General features: G+C 37.8%; 1 protein-coding gene across 1 annotated transcript in view; it reads left to right on the top strand.

Annotated features, from left to right (window-relative positions):
- The window catches only part of LOC122816887 (butyrophilin subfamily 2 member A2-like), a 784,081-nt gene that overhangs the window by 263,222 nt on the left and 506,219 nt on the right, over positions 1-14,640 (top strand). The window contains exon 2 of the mRNA XM_044089960.1: positions 5,315-5,392. The gene's annotated coding sequence lies outside the window, so the exon portion shown is untranslated. The remainder of the gene's footprint in view (positions 1-5,314; positions 5,393-14,640) is intronic.

Below are 14,640 nucleotides of genomic sequence, written 5' to 3'. Positions count from 1 at the left end.
GAGGGTTGTCTGTGTACATGAGGCAGTTGTAACATTGCCTCAAGATTCCCAGATTCACCAGCTGGACCAGAGAGGAGATTGACAACTGACCTTTGGACATGCTAGAATAGTATTGGGAATTCCTTTATAATTGAAAAAAAGGGGCAATGGGGAACAAGGTACTCAAGGGGAGTTTGTCAGGGTGTAGTGCTTTTAATTTTTTAGTGCTGACTTAGTGAGCAAGTGCCAGGTAACTTAAATTCAATGTGTTACAGGTAACTTAAATGCAAAAACGACAAACAGTAACTTTCTTTCAAGTGAAACAAGGAAGTAAGTGCAGTAAGCAATGCAGATATCACTAGGGATCCACAGAAGCGCTGAAAAGCCGCGTTTTAGGTGGAATTAGCGTTTCAGGGAAATAACAAGCAAACAAACAACAAGCATACAAACAAAGCTAGATTCAGCAGGCCTGGATCTAGTCTATGCTACAGCAAACAAGGTGTACCAATTTCAATAAGAAACAGTTCAAATATGCAGGCACTATAAGCCTTTAACCAGAAATTCCCAGCTCAGAAGGGCAGAGTCCAGCTTCTCCTCCCACAAGAGTGCAGACCACGAACCTTCTTAATGTAAAATAACTGGCCTGAAGCCTAAGTGCTTAAACCAGAACTAATACACTTTTAGAATAACAGACACTGAGCCCTCAATCAGCAGTTCTCAACTTAGAAGGATGTAAACTACCTGTCCTGCCTTGCTGCCCATCTACGTTTGCATAACAAAGTTATCCACAAATAAGCTGGACCAGACACACTGGTATGCATTATGAAGGAATGCCTGTATTTAGCACATTCTTTTAAGAGTAATAATCATTAACATATTCTAGACAACCCTCAAAATAGCTGTGACGTCCATTAGTTCAACTGGTTAAGCAATGTCAATAGAGGTTGATTGTCTGTAGGTTCAAATCTCACTAAGGCATTAACATGTAGAGTAGTTATGAAATAATTATTTGAATTATTTCATATAATATGAACAAGTTTTATGGTTGTGTGCTCTGTTCAGCAATAATCTATAATACACATGTTTTATTGGCTGAGTGCGTTAATGCCTATAGCACATAGGCCACTGATGACTCTGCATTTCTGAGTTATCTGCAAACGTTTAAAATGTATCATACAATGTACATTCATAGTATGGATGTATGTGTGATTTCCTTGCAGTCTTAATAAAATATAAATATACAAACTTAGTGTTACATGTTCAGTACTAGCTATTAAAATACATTACTTTATGACTGAGTTTAAAAAATGTTAAACCAAAGCAGGTCACCATGCTTTTAATATAAGTGGGTGTTGTAATCACACTTCATTTACAATAAAGGTGGAGATGTAGTCCCTAGACTGCTCCGATGATGTCTGTTTAATAACGAAAGCCCTTAACCATGGTTTATTTTTATTATTAAAGTGTTTTTTGATCCACTTTTTTTGGTGAACAACTTCCTGACTACAGTATTGCTGGAGTGTTTGGTTTTTTCATTTTTTTGATTTTATACACTTTCCTGGTTCGTCCGTATTTTTTTCTTGTTTTCTAAGTCCTTAGACTGTGTTATAGCTAAAAGGTTAGCACTGAAGGTGGTGTCAGTAACTGCACTCCTACTGAATTGCACAATTGTTCTGTAATTACTTTAATGATTTTTTTTGTTTGTGTTACACTTTTACGCATATTTTTAATTGTAACCTATGAAAGATGATCTCTGTGTTTTATCTTATGGATAGATGCACATTTCTGTTTTAGCCACAGAGTTTCGAGAATATTCCATACTATGTTAGTAGTTCACAAGGATATCCTAACAATTACATTACAAATTGGAATAATTATGTAATATGTATGCTCATTCTTAAATAGTAATACTCATTCACAAACAATACTTTTGTTATGTGTTATGCATATATGACAGTATTGCAGGAAAACATGCATTCCATTTGTGTGAGTGATGTTGTCATAGTTGAATTACTGAAAATGTGTATATGGACTTCCTTGCCTGTGGTATAGCTGATGGGTTATGACTCTAGGCAACATAAGTAAATGCAGTCCCACTTCTTTATTTTTTGTGAGCTCAAATCCCACAAAAGACAATTAATTCATGCTATGCCTAGTTTGCTCTTTCTTACAGATTTATGGATTTTTTTAAAAATCTCATCTTATGTGAGGTAATATATGTGTTGCACTATTTTATCCAGTCATATGTCAATGTTTGTTGATGATGTTGCAATTTTGAGGCTACTTCATACCTCTCAACTGTACAGATTTTAGAATATCAAGATTTTTGTCTCATAGTTTGGTCTGTTTTTCAGAAAAATTGTGTCTTTTTGATAAAACATTTGGATGAGCTAAGGATTAACATCACTAAATAATGACAAATGCTGTGGTGGTACGGCGGTAGCGTTGTTACCTCACAGCAAGAGGTTCTCCCGTTCAATTCTCGGCTGTGCTTGGGAGTGTCTTTTGTTTGGCGTCTGCATGTCCTCCCCATGGTTGGGTAGCGTTCGAAAGACATGCATGCATAAATAGGCATGCCTTTGTTGAAGGTTGAATGTCGAGCTGGCACCTCAGCGTTTCATAAAAATCTACTGCCAATCATTAGCGGACCTGAGTTCCGCTGTGGCGACCCCTTACCGGGAAAAGCCGAAAGACCAACAACAATAACATTTGAGTTTCAGACTTCGTATCCTTCAGAAAATGCATGCTAACACAAATCTCATTATTCTAGCAACTTTCTAAGTTTATAAGAGCAATATTTAAAATAGGTCCCGATTTTGGGCCTTTGTCCTCCCATTATGTCAGGCTTTTTCCAGGTTTCTTGTGATAAGAGGTTGAGAGATATGCTACTAATGCTGGACAAATTTAATATCACTACATCTGTCATACAACACAATGCAGCAGAGGCCATTTATTTTTACAAATTGTAAGGGTACACAGTCACACACATTCCTGTTTATCTTCAATATTTTATGTAGATGTCCTTATGTAAAAAATATACATATGTATATCTCTCATAGGTTCATAGGTTCATAGGTTCATAGGTAGGTACTAGGCTATTGGCCCTAGGGCCTATATAAGCCTAGCCAAAGGTACCCTGGCTTTCGCTACCCAAGAAAATTATTTTCCTGTGCCACTGTCGAGCAGAGCCACAGAAGTGATCCCCGGGGTGAATTTCCTATCTCCCATCCAATCATCAAGATTTTTCTTGAACAGTGCTAATGAGGAGCTTTGTTTGATATAGATAGGTAGTTTGTTCCAGAGTATGGGAAGTCTCTGGGACAGGAATCTATCCCTCCAGCATGTTCTGTTTATTGTGGTGATGAGGTTTAGGTCCCTAGAGCATGTAACTCGTAGGGATTGGGATTTCTTTAAGTGGAGCATGTCCAACAGCTCTGGGTTTGACATAGCTTTGTGTGTTAGGCAGAGATCGCCTCTGAGTAGGCGATATGCAACGGAGTAAAGCTGCAGTTTTTTGAGACGGTCTGCATAGGACATCTCTTTGAGGCCAGTAATCCTCTTTGTGAGGTATTTCTGTGGCCTTTCCAGTTGTTGTAGATGTCTTATGAGGTACATACCAAAAGGGGCATTGTACTCTATAATGGGTCTAATGGGTGACAAATAGAGGGGAACAATGACCTCTTTCTTCCTGGATGAGAAACCTTTTGTGATGAGGTGTGCCATATAGAAGGATTTCCTGACTACTGTGGCGATGTGATTATCAAAGGAGAGACTACTGTCCACCTGTGTCCCAAGGTCTCTTATCACACTTTCGGTGTTAAGTAGACTACCACCTATGTGGTAGTTCATGGGTACTGAGTTTTTACCAAAAGGAATGACAATGCACTTTTTGGCATTGAGCTTGAGGCCATGGCTTTGACACCAGGCATCAGTCTCTCTCTCTGTCTATATAAAGGTATATACACATAAGTCTATATGTATTTCTATGCATGTATATATACATATGAGTTAAGCGATACGCAAGTTAGCATCATACATATTTTTGAACACGCACACATATATATATATATATATATATATATATATATATATATATATATATATATATATGTCTATACAAATGTATTTATAAAGACATTTTATATATATATATATATATATATATATATACACACACACACACACAAATGTATTTATAACTATGTAATAACAAACATATGTACAGACTTACATAACTTTCTATATGTTTATATTCCATAATCTGCATAAGTAGGTATATATGTCAAATATATATACATTATCACATGTAGGATACCATTACTATTATTGCTTTCTAAAAATGTACATGTATGCAGAGGTTGTCCTCTCTAGGTGCATCTCAGATGACAGTAATCCTACTTTTTGTGTATTATTGAGGGGAATGTGCTAACAATGCAAAGCTCATCCTACAGTAATCAATGTGCCTATGGAAAAATTTGTGTTTTATATATATATATATATATATATATATATATATATATATATATATATATATATATATATATATATATATATATATATATATATATATATATATATATATATATATATATATATATATATATATATTATATATATTGTGCATGGTGCTAATACCTGTACGGCACAGTGGTGCAGTGGTTAGCATTGTTACCTCACCACAAGAGGGTATCTGGTTTGATTCTTGGCTGGGGTGCTTTCTGTGTGGATTCTGCATGTTCTCCCTGTGTTCGTGTGGGTTTCCTCCAGCTGCTTTTGTTTCCTCCCACATTTCTAAAGACGTGCCTGTAGCATTTCTCCATGGGCTTATACTGAAAATGAGCTCTTTCCCAATAAACAAATATTAAATAAATTATTCTGATATTACACTGGGACTGCCTTATATTTTTTCCAAAACTGAACCTGTTTAATTACCTATGACTGGACCAGGACACATGATATTGTATGTAATGATTTAAATGCATAGTCACAGATCTAAGATACTTGAATTCCAATAACTTATTTTTTCATACCACAGAGCAAATAGCTAGGCAGGTAACGCTCTGGATTTTAATGTGAGTATAGGTACATGTCATAAGTTTGAATTAAGCTTTCTCTAATTTGTGGTTAGTTATCCTAGTATATGCAGAACAGTTAAGTCTCACATAAATGACTTGATATGTAAATTATTTCCTAGGATTGCATGGCAGTTCTCAATCACATGGTTTATTTATACTGACTACATTCTGCAGAGTTTATGTACCAATATATGCCATTTAAGCTCATAAAATAGAATCATTGCACTAATTTAATAATTCTTATCATTTTATGTCTGCAGATGTTGAGGAAGGTGCCAGAAATCACACCTTGTACATAGAGCGTATGCAGAGTCTTGATGAGCAGTGAAGGGAGAGCGGTAGGTGGTCTTATCTTCAGCCTTTTATTTCTCTTGTAAAATGATTAACATGTCTCAAAAAAGTTTGACATGATTATTCAGATGGCATTCATGCATGCAGATTTGATGGCAAACTTCTCATAATGGATTAACAAGGTATGTCTTTTAAGTGTGGATTTAGAGTTTATAACTTTTGCTGTACAAATGATTTTTTAATTTAATTTGTTATACTGAGGTTATATGATGTTTGCTGACACAAGCAAAATGATAGTCATTTATGTTCTACTTGCACAATGTGAATGTCTTACAAATAGAGTTATGTTTGTGTGTGTGTGTGTGTGTGTGTGTGTGTGTGTGTGTGTGTGTGTGTGTGTGTGTGTGTGTGTGTGTGTATTGTTTTCTTACTTGCTAAATACTGTAAACTGTATACAACACTGATTTTACTGTTCCTGCTGTTACCATCTTGTATGTATAATGGTGGTTCTCAGATCATAACATAGTGTGCCCACCTTGTCTATTATTTTATTGAATGGGTGTTTGTTGTTTCACAGTATCAGTTATATCAGCAGGGTTTCATTGCTGTATATAGCTTTATTTCCACTACTTTTGCACTAACACTTAGGTGCACAGGAATGATTGATAAAACACTAACTTACATGTATATTTGCACGTTACTCTCGCATGCCATTCGCTGTTGTTACTGAGGCTGTAAAATTGATGTCCATTATGACCACATCCTTTTTTAAGTTGGCAGCTACAGATGTAAAGTAATACTACATTGCCCATGCACACACACACACACACACACACACACACACACGTATATATATATATATGTATATATATATATATATATATATATATAGATATATATATATATATATATATATATATATGGATTCCATACACTTAGTGTCGAAAATGATTCCAGGCACTTTACTTCACTGAAAGCTCACTTGACTGAAAGCTCACTTGGTTGAAGTTTATTTGGTCGAAAATGGAATATAGCCCCTGCCCCACTGCAGTGCAACCCTGGAATGCGAATATTAAATAAGGGGGGTGTGGGGGACACAGCCCTCCGCATTGGCGGGTGTGGGGGGTATAGCCCCCCACATTATGCCAATAGTTTTTACTAAAGTATATCAATGCATTTCTAATGGATATACCTTCTTATAACAGTGAATACATTAAAATTATGTGGGGGGCTACACCCCCAAAACCCCCCATTGTGGGGGGCTGTGCCCCCCACACCCCCCTTATTTAATATTTTCACTCCAGGGTAGCACTGCAGTGGGGCAGGGGCTATATTCCATTTTCGACCAAATGAACTTCGACCAAGTGAGCTTTCAGTCAAGTGAGCTTTCAGTGAAGTGCAATGCCTGGTATCATTTTCGACTAAGTGAAATTCGACCAAGTGTATGGAATCCATATATATATATATATATATATATATATATATATATATATATATAAAACAAAGGTTATATAAGTCTGTTATATACATAAAGCATACAAGGCCAAGGTGTCTTTTTGCTAGACAATGTGTCAAGTTGTTACTCACACATTCTATTCCCATTCTGATGCTAGTATGTTGTGATATTATCTGTTACTCATGTAGCATTGTTAATCTAATTTGCATAAATATTTCAATGGTATAGTTACACATGTATATAGGCGATTTTCATAACATATAAAAACCCGAAGGAGGCAGAAGCAAATCTCTCAGTTTATTAAATAAGATTTAACGCTTTCGTCCTGGTTACTTGATTTTCATAACATCATATATATGACAAAGCTTATGCCCACAATTATTTATTTATTTGACATTTGTTAACTGGGTTAGTCCAACTAGGCAAAGACCCTTTTTCAGCGGAGACCCAAGGAGAAAAGCTCCAATATTATAATAGAACACACAGTAGCTAACAATGTCAATGTTTACAGGATTAAACAAGATAAAAATATATAACATGAAATAGCTAACATTAAATAACAAGGTAAATTTTTTACAGGTGGTACAAGCTAATTGGAAAACCAAAGTGTGCATAGAACAAATATGTCAATAAGAGTTACCAAAAAAAATGCATAATGATGATGTATATGAATGCAAGAAGATATTCGAGTGCAGACAGTTATAAGGCTGGATAGGAGGATAAATAGTTATAGAGAGAGGACAAGTGTAGAGTGAAAACAGAAGGAAACCCCAGGGAGTAGGTAGGTGAGAAAGCATCTTAGATAGAGGTTCCACTTTATAATCTCGAAATACTGAAATCTCGAATTTCAGTATCTCGAGACCATAAAGTCGAAAGCTTCAAATCCCGAAAGCCCAAAACCGCGAAACACAAAATTGTGAACATAAACACACCATACACCACACAACACATACGCCATCCTACCCACACTACAACAAATCAACAAACAAAACACAGACAAACACAAAAACACAAATCAACAAACCTACACTACATATAAGAAGGGGGGCAAGCCCCCCCTGCACCCCTCATACCCCCCTACTTATATATACTAACTCTGAGATTGCACCAAACAGAAAAAGACAGCAAACTCACCACTAGACACTCTACAGTACCCTCACATACACACATCACAAATATACAAACACCACCACTTTCAACACTTAAACGCTCATACTTTTACCCACCTACCCTAACCCACACATAAAAACTATTTCTCTATAACCACTGGTTATGCTCCTGTACCAACCCTGACTAACTTTTATCCTTAACTCTCTTTTTCAGACTACATCTACTACAGTCCTCCCTACAATGCCTCTATATACTATGTTCTGCATATAAATCTATGTTTACTTAAATATTATTTTTATCACTTTGAGTAGTATAATTATGCACATCTTTTGGAAAAATATATATATATATATTTGAGTTTTTAATTCATTTTTGAAACAATGGCTACTTTTTTTTGTTACTTTTTAATTTCTGCATGTTTTTCTGGAGCTTTTCTTCCCGGGCCTCTACTGAAAATGGACATGTATCCAGTTAGACTAGCCCGGTCAACAAATGTAAAATAAAATAAATAAAAATAAAAATAAAACTTCCAAACACACTCACATACACTCAAACACATACCTAAAACCCTAATAAAATACTCACTTACCATACAAACCAGCCAAATCCACACACTAAATGGTCCATACTGCACACACTACATCCGGCGTCAAATACCGGAACACCATAACCATGAATTTGACATTTCCAGATTCGTGGTTATGGAGTTTCACCATTTTAAAAATTTGACTTTATGGTCTCAAGATCCTGAAATTCGAGATTTCAGTATTTCGAGATTATAAAGTGGAACCTAGATAGGACATTAGTGTAAGAATACAGTAAATGGAAGTTGAGAGGACATAAGTCTGATTTGCATAATTTATCGATATGTAGGAGATGCTGCATAGAGGGGGGGGATGAGCAGAAAATTATGGGGGACAGGAGGATAAGTTATATTTGGGTCATTGCAAGGGCATGTACTACAAGTAGCATGTATTACAGTTATTATCATCTCGTTACTGTTTTAGTGCCACCTCAACATAAATGTGTGCGATAATGATTGCAGTCAAACGCAATGTGGCAGTTGTTGATTTTATGTGATGCGACTCCCTACCTGCAGATTGGAATGCCGTATTTGTAATGGTACTTCCTGAAATAGATTTCCACCATTCATCTATATGTGTATTTTGCAAGCATATGGCATGTGCTGTATTCTAGTTAATGTAAATGTGTAATTTGGTTTATCGCTATGAGGGGGCACACACAGTCATTCATTGAAATCTACCTATATTATTGCTGTCAATGTATTATGATGTCATTGTTGCATGTGCCCTCATCTTGGCATGTGATGAGTACAATGATCTAGCTTTTCTTCTCTGATTTTGAAATAGTCCTTGTAGGCCAGTTAGGCTACCATTACAGTAACACTATGACCTTAGAGGACCCTAATGTTAGGTGAACAATTACTGCATGCATCCCGTTTAGTAATCGTTGCTGGTGTTCATTGTAGATCACAGTACTATTTATTTCTGTGCACATCTCAACTGTTGTTACTCATTAGATGTTGCAGCTTTCAGTGTTGCTTGTAAACGTTGCTGCACATTAAAACATATTTTGACACAGTAGATATATCCTTGCCATGTGAATTACAGTCGAATATATTATGATGTTGTGTGTGTGACCTCCTTTATAGCTCCTTTTTTATGATTCACTAACATGTAATATGTATCATAGTTCTTTTGTGTTACACTTCCTAACCTCATATTATTAATTTCAGTGCTTCTTACATAACATTGATATTAGCACACACTACTGTGTCATACAATGTACATTATGTGTGTTTCTCAGCATAAGGAAATGCTGATATTGTTGGACATAGTTATACAATTAAGTGCATGCATTACTAATGATATATATGTTAAATCCATCCATCAATGTGCGTTGCATAACAATGTGACTTAGATAACACACACTTAATATTTTATGATTTGGATGTAGTGCACATTTTAAAGAAGCATTACGGATGCATAAATTCACACCTTAGACTAACACTACATATGTAAGACTTGAAGAGGCATGGAAAGCCCTGAACTATGAGAAATAAGCTTTTAACAAAAAAACTTTTATTTGAATTTTACTGAAATAAGAATTTAAGTTGCATTTACAGTGATGTTTGGTGATACTTTGTTGTTTTTGTAGTTCTCTGCTTTTTTTCATGTTTTAGCCAAAAAAGTTATCTGTTTGCATTTTTTAGTTTCTTATAGCTTCATTTGCAGTTATGAGAAGATTGTATACCAACATTCTACTACACTTCTATTTCCATAAGCAGAATTACTTGTAAAAGCTAGTTGTTTGTATTTTGACCCCTATGTAGGACCTTAGTCTTGTAGGTTCATTTGTAGTTGTAGCAGAACTGTGAACTACTGCCAGATTTCAGCTGCATTTTGCATAAACCATGTTACTGGTAAATTTCTGCATAGTCTGGTGCCTTAGACAGTGGTAGAATTACAGTAGTGTGAGAATTTTAAATTCTGATTCAAACCTGGTGCTTCGGTGCTTTTACAGTGGTTATATTCCAGTTTTGCTGATAGAGTCTTATATTCTGCTAATTATTTACCTGCTTAAAATTGCATTCTAGTGCCTTTCTGTTTCCCTGTTCTTTGTATCTGTCCCCCCACTGAGACATCAAGTTAACTTTCTGAAATTCTAACTTACCCTGGGTTATTGACCTGTAGCTTCTTGCAGCCTGGATTTTTCCCAGCTTTCCCAGTCTTTTCCTGTTGTGGTTTTAAAAGCTGTGTCTCTGGCCCCGCCCTTTATGGTAATCTGATTTCTAAACTCCCTCATTCTCCTCTTTCATTTCTGTTGTCTTTTGTGTAACCTATGTAAGTATTCTTCCCACCCATTGTTTTCCATAGATCCATAATACTGATTGCCCACCCAGCAAACCACTATTGTTCTTGAATAAACCTCCTTTACTACATACTGTCTCCTGGTCATTTTTCCAGAGCTCCCATCTGCTTGTCACCCTTGCCACACCCTGAGAGTGAATTAATCTTGCTCCATCCAAGTTGGCAGATAAGAGATTCATTTTATTTTGCACTTCAGTCAACTGTTTTAGAGTGCTACTGCTTTATTTTTGCTTTATTTATTGATTTTACACTTTAAATCATTTTGCCTTGTCTAAGTCATTTGTTTAAGTTGTTTTGTGGAAGCATTTATTTATTTATTTGCTTACTTACATTTGTTTACCGTGAAATTCTGACTGAACACAGGTCCTTTTTCAGTGGAGGTCTGGGGAGAAAAGCTCCACAAGTACAAATAAGTAAGTATTACAATAGTAAATGAGTTTACAGTAAACAACATGAAATTTAGAGTACAACAACAGCATGACATTCAGACTACATAGATTAATAGTAAGGAAGAAACATACAATAAATACTGAGTAATAATCTGTTGTTACAATTGAGGAGACAAATAAAGGAACCTAAAAGTTATGGAGATAAAGCATGTTTAGTGGCAGATGAACATTTAAGCTGTACAGATTGCTAGGAGCTTTGTTAATTGGGGTTGGAGCAAGGACAGAGCCAATACGTTTTTAGGTGAGACTTGAGATTAATTTTGAATAGACTGCTGGATGGTAATTTGGTTATTGGGAGGGGGGTTGTTTCATAGTTTGGATATGCTACAGGAGAATAGGACTTCTCCTGCTGAGTTTTTGGGTTCATAGGTTCATAGGTTCATAGGTTGGTACGAGGCTATCGGCCCTAGGGCCTATGCAAGCCTAGCCATAACAATTCCCAATTCCCTGGATATTTCTTCCCACAATATTTACTTCCCTGAACCCCTGTCTAGCAGGGTGACTGACATGATCCCTCGGGTGAATTTCCTATCTCCCATCAAATCATCAAGGTTCCTCTTGAAGGGGGCCAAGGAGGCTCTCTGCTTGACATGTATGGGCAGTCTATTCCAGAGTATGGGGAGTCTCTGGGTCAGGAACCTATCTCTCCAGCATGTTTTGTTCATTGTGATGACAAGGTTTAGATCCCTGGAGCGTGTGGCTCTGAGGGATTGGGATTTCTTTAAGTGGAGCATGTCCAACAGCTCAGGATTTGACATGGCCTTGTATGTTAAGCAGAGATTGCCTCTGAGTAGACAATATGCCACGGAGTAGAGTTGGAGTTTTTTTAGACGGTCAGCATAGGGCATCTGCTTTAGGCCTGTGATTCTTTTAGTGAGGTATTTCTGTGGCCTTTCCAGCTGTTGCAGATGTCTTGTGAGGTACATACCAAATGGGGCATTATACTCTATAATGGGTCTAATGAGGGATGAGTACAGTGGGACAGTAGCCTCCTTTTTTCTGGATGAAAAGCCCTTAGTGATGAGGTGTGCCACATAGAAGGATTTCCTGACTGTTGTGGTTATGTGGTTATCGAAAGTGAGACCACTGTCCACCTGTGTCCCTAAGTCTCTCATCACACTTTCGATGTTTAGCTTCCTGCCACCTATGTGGTAATTCATGGGTACATGTTTTTTTCCAAAGGGGATAACTATACATTTCTGGGCATTAAGCTTGAGCCCATGGCTCTGGTCCCAGGCATCTGTTTCTGTAAGGCCTTTTTGTAGAATATCCACATAATTTGGGGATTCAATAATGGCTCCCAGTTTGCAGTCATCTGCAAACTTTGTTAGCCAGAGTCCCTTAGTGTTGGCCTGTACTTCAGAGAAGTAGATGCCAAACAAGAGTGGTCCCAGGACTGAACATTGAGGTACTCCACTTGTCACTTGTCTGGAGCTGGATTTGGAGTTGGCTACTTTTACAGTTTGGGTTCTGTCAGTAAGCCAGTTGGCAACCCATCGAGTGATGTAGGGATTTATGCCCAGTTTAGTAAGTTTATCTATGATTCCAGAGTGCAGGATGGTGTTGAAGGCCTTGGCGAGGTCCAGATAGGCTGTATGGACCACCTTACCCTCGTCCATATCTCTGGAGACTGATTCGAAGAAGTCAATCAGATTTAGGAGATAAGATCGGCCCTTCACAAATCCAAACTGGGTGGGGTCCAGTGTTTGAAGGTTGCCAATGTCTTTGTTTATAAGTTCCATGATAATGCGTTCCATGCCCTTGCAGATCAGGCTTGTCAGACTGATGGGACAGTAGTTCACAAGATCCAAGGTGGATCCTCCCTTGTGGAGCGGTATAACTGTAGCTGTGCGCCACTCAGTGGGCACAAAGCCTGAGGTGAGGCTATGATTAAACATGACACTTAGGTGAGGTGCCAGTTCATTTTGTAGTTCATATAGTGCACAGCCTGGGATGTCATCTGGTCCCATCGATGCTGTATTCTTAGCTTTGAAGAGTGCGGTTTCTACCTGTGTGGCCATGATTATCGGAATGTGGCAATCTTTTGGTATTGAGATGGGCCCTTTAGGGGGTGAGAGGGGGGGGGGTGAAGTTGGAACTAAATCGATCTGCCACGATATTGGCAATATCCTTGGGATCAGTATATTTAATGCCATTCTGTTGTAGCTCAGAGCAGATCTGAGCATTGCTATTTAGATTCTTGACATAACTATAGAATGCCTTGTGGTTGTATTTGGAATCTTTGGCAATTTTATTTTCGTAACTAGCTTTTGAGGATTTTATGAGGGATCTCAGCTTCTTATTGAGGCTGGTAATGGAGTTTTTTGCATCCTGGGATTTTCCTCTTTTCTGCAACAGTTTCTTCCTTCTGTTGTATAGTTTGTTTATAGCAGGGGACCACCAGATTGGCTTCCTTTTTTGGAGAAGAGCATCTTGGTTCTATTTGGGATGGCACGATTCATGCACGAGTGGATGTGCTCGTACAGTACCTTAGTGTAGGATTCTGCAGTCGAACTTCCAGATCCCGTCTGCGTGGGTGTTGTGAAGTTTGTCACTTCTGACTTCAGTAGCATGAAGTTGGCTTTGGAGAAGTTTTTTAAGGAGGTTTCCTTACTGGGGGGTGGGGGCGGGATGTGGATGTCAAAGGTGATTTGCTTATGGTTAGACCTGACCAATGAGGGGATGACCACTGGTGTGGAGCATCTATTTCCCATGTTGGTAATCACCAGGTCTAGGATATTGGCTCCCCTGGTGGGACAATGGATTAGTTGATCCAGGGCGTTGGAATTTATGAATTCCACGAACCGTTGGGAAAAGGAGTCGGTACCCAAGTAGTTTTCCCAATTAATGGCAGGGTAGTTGAAATCACCCAGTATTAGGGTGTTTGGTTGTATCTTAATATTTTCCAGTTTGTTTAGAAAGGTGTAGTGAGAATCTTGGGGCATGGTGGGAGATCTGTAGCAAGCTACAATTTGGATTGTAGTCTTACCTAGTGTTAGTTGCACCTGGAGAATTTCAGATGCATTGTGTTGGGCAACTAGCCTGGAGGTGTGAATATCCTTGGTGAATATGGACACTCCTCCACCTTTAGTGTTTCGGTCTTGGTTTTGTGGCCGAAAAGTGTGGTAATAATTGTAGCCTGGTATTGCAGGGGTGCTCTCTGGAACCTTGAACCAGGTCTCAGTTACTGGACAGATATCGATGTTCTCCATTTTTGGGAGTGCCTCGAGAGAGTGCATTTTGAGGTTTAGACGTCTAGCATTGAGTAGCATTACCTTCAGATTTTGCATGCTTGTATCTGTTAACAGTGGTGGTTTTATCCTTTGAACCTTGCCTAAAAAAGGCACTATAGGGGTGGCAAGAGCTTTAGCCAGTAACCTGAATCCCAG

The sequence above is a fragment of the Protopterus annectens genome, chromosome 12.part0 (assembly GCF_019279795.1).
Source record: "Protopterus annectens isolate FY-2018-M chromosome 12.part0, PAN1.0, whole genome shotgun sequence".
NCBI lineage: Eukaryota > Metazoa > Chordata > Ceratodontiformes > Protopteridae > Protopterus > Protopterus annectens.
This window is presented reverse-complemented; position numbering and strand designations above follow the sequence as displayed.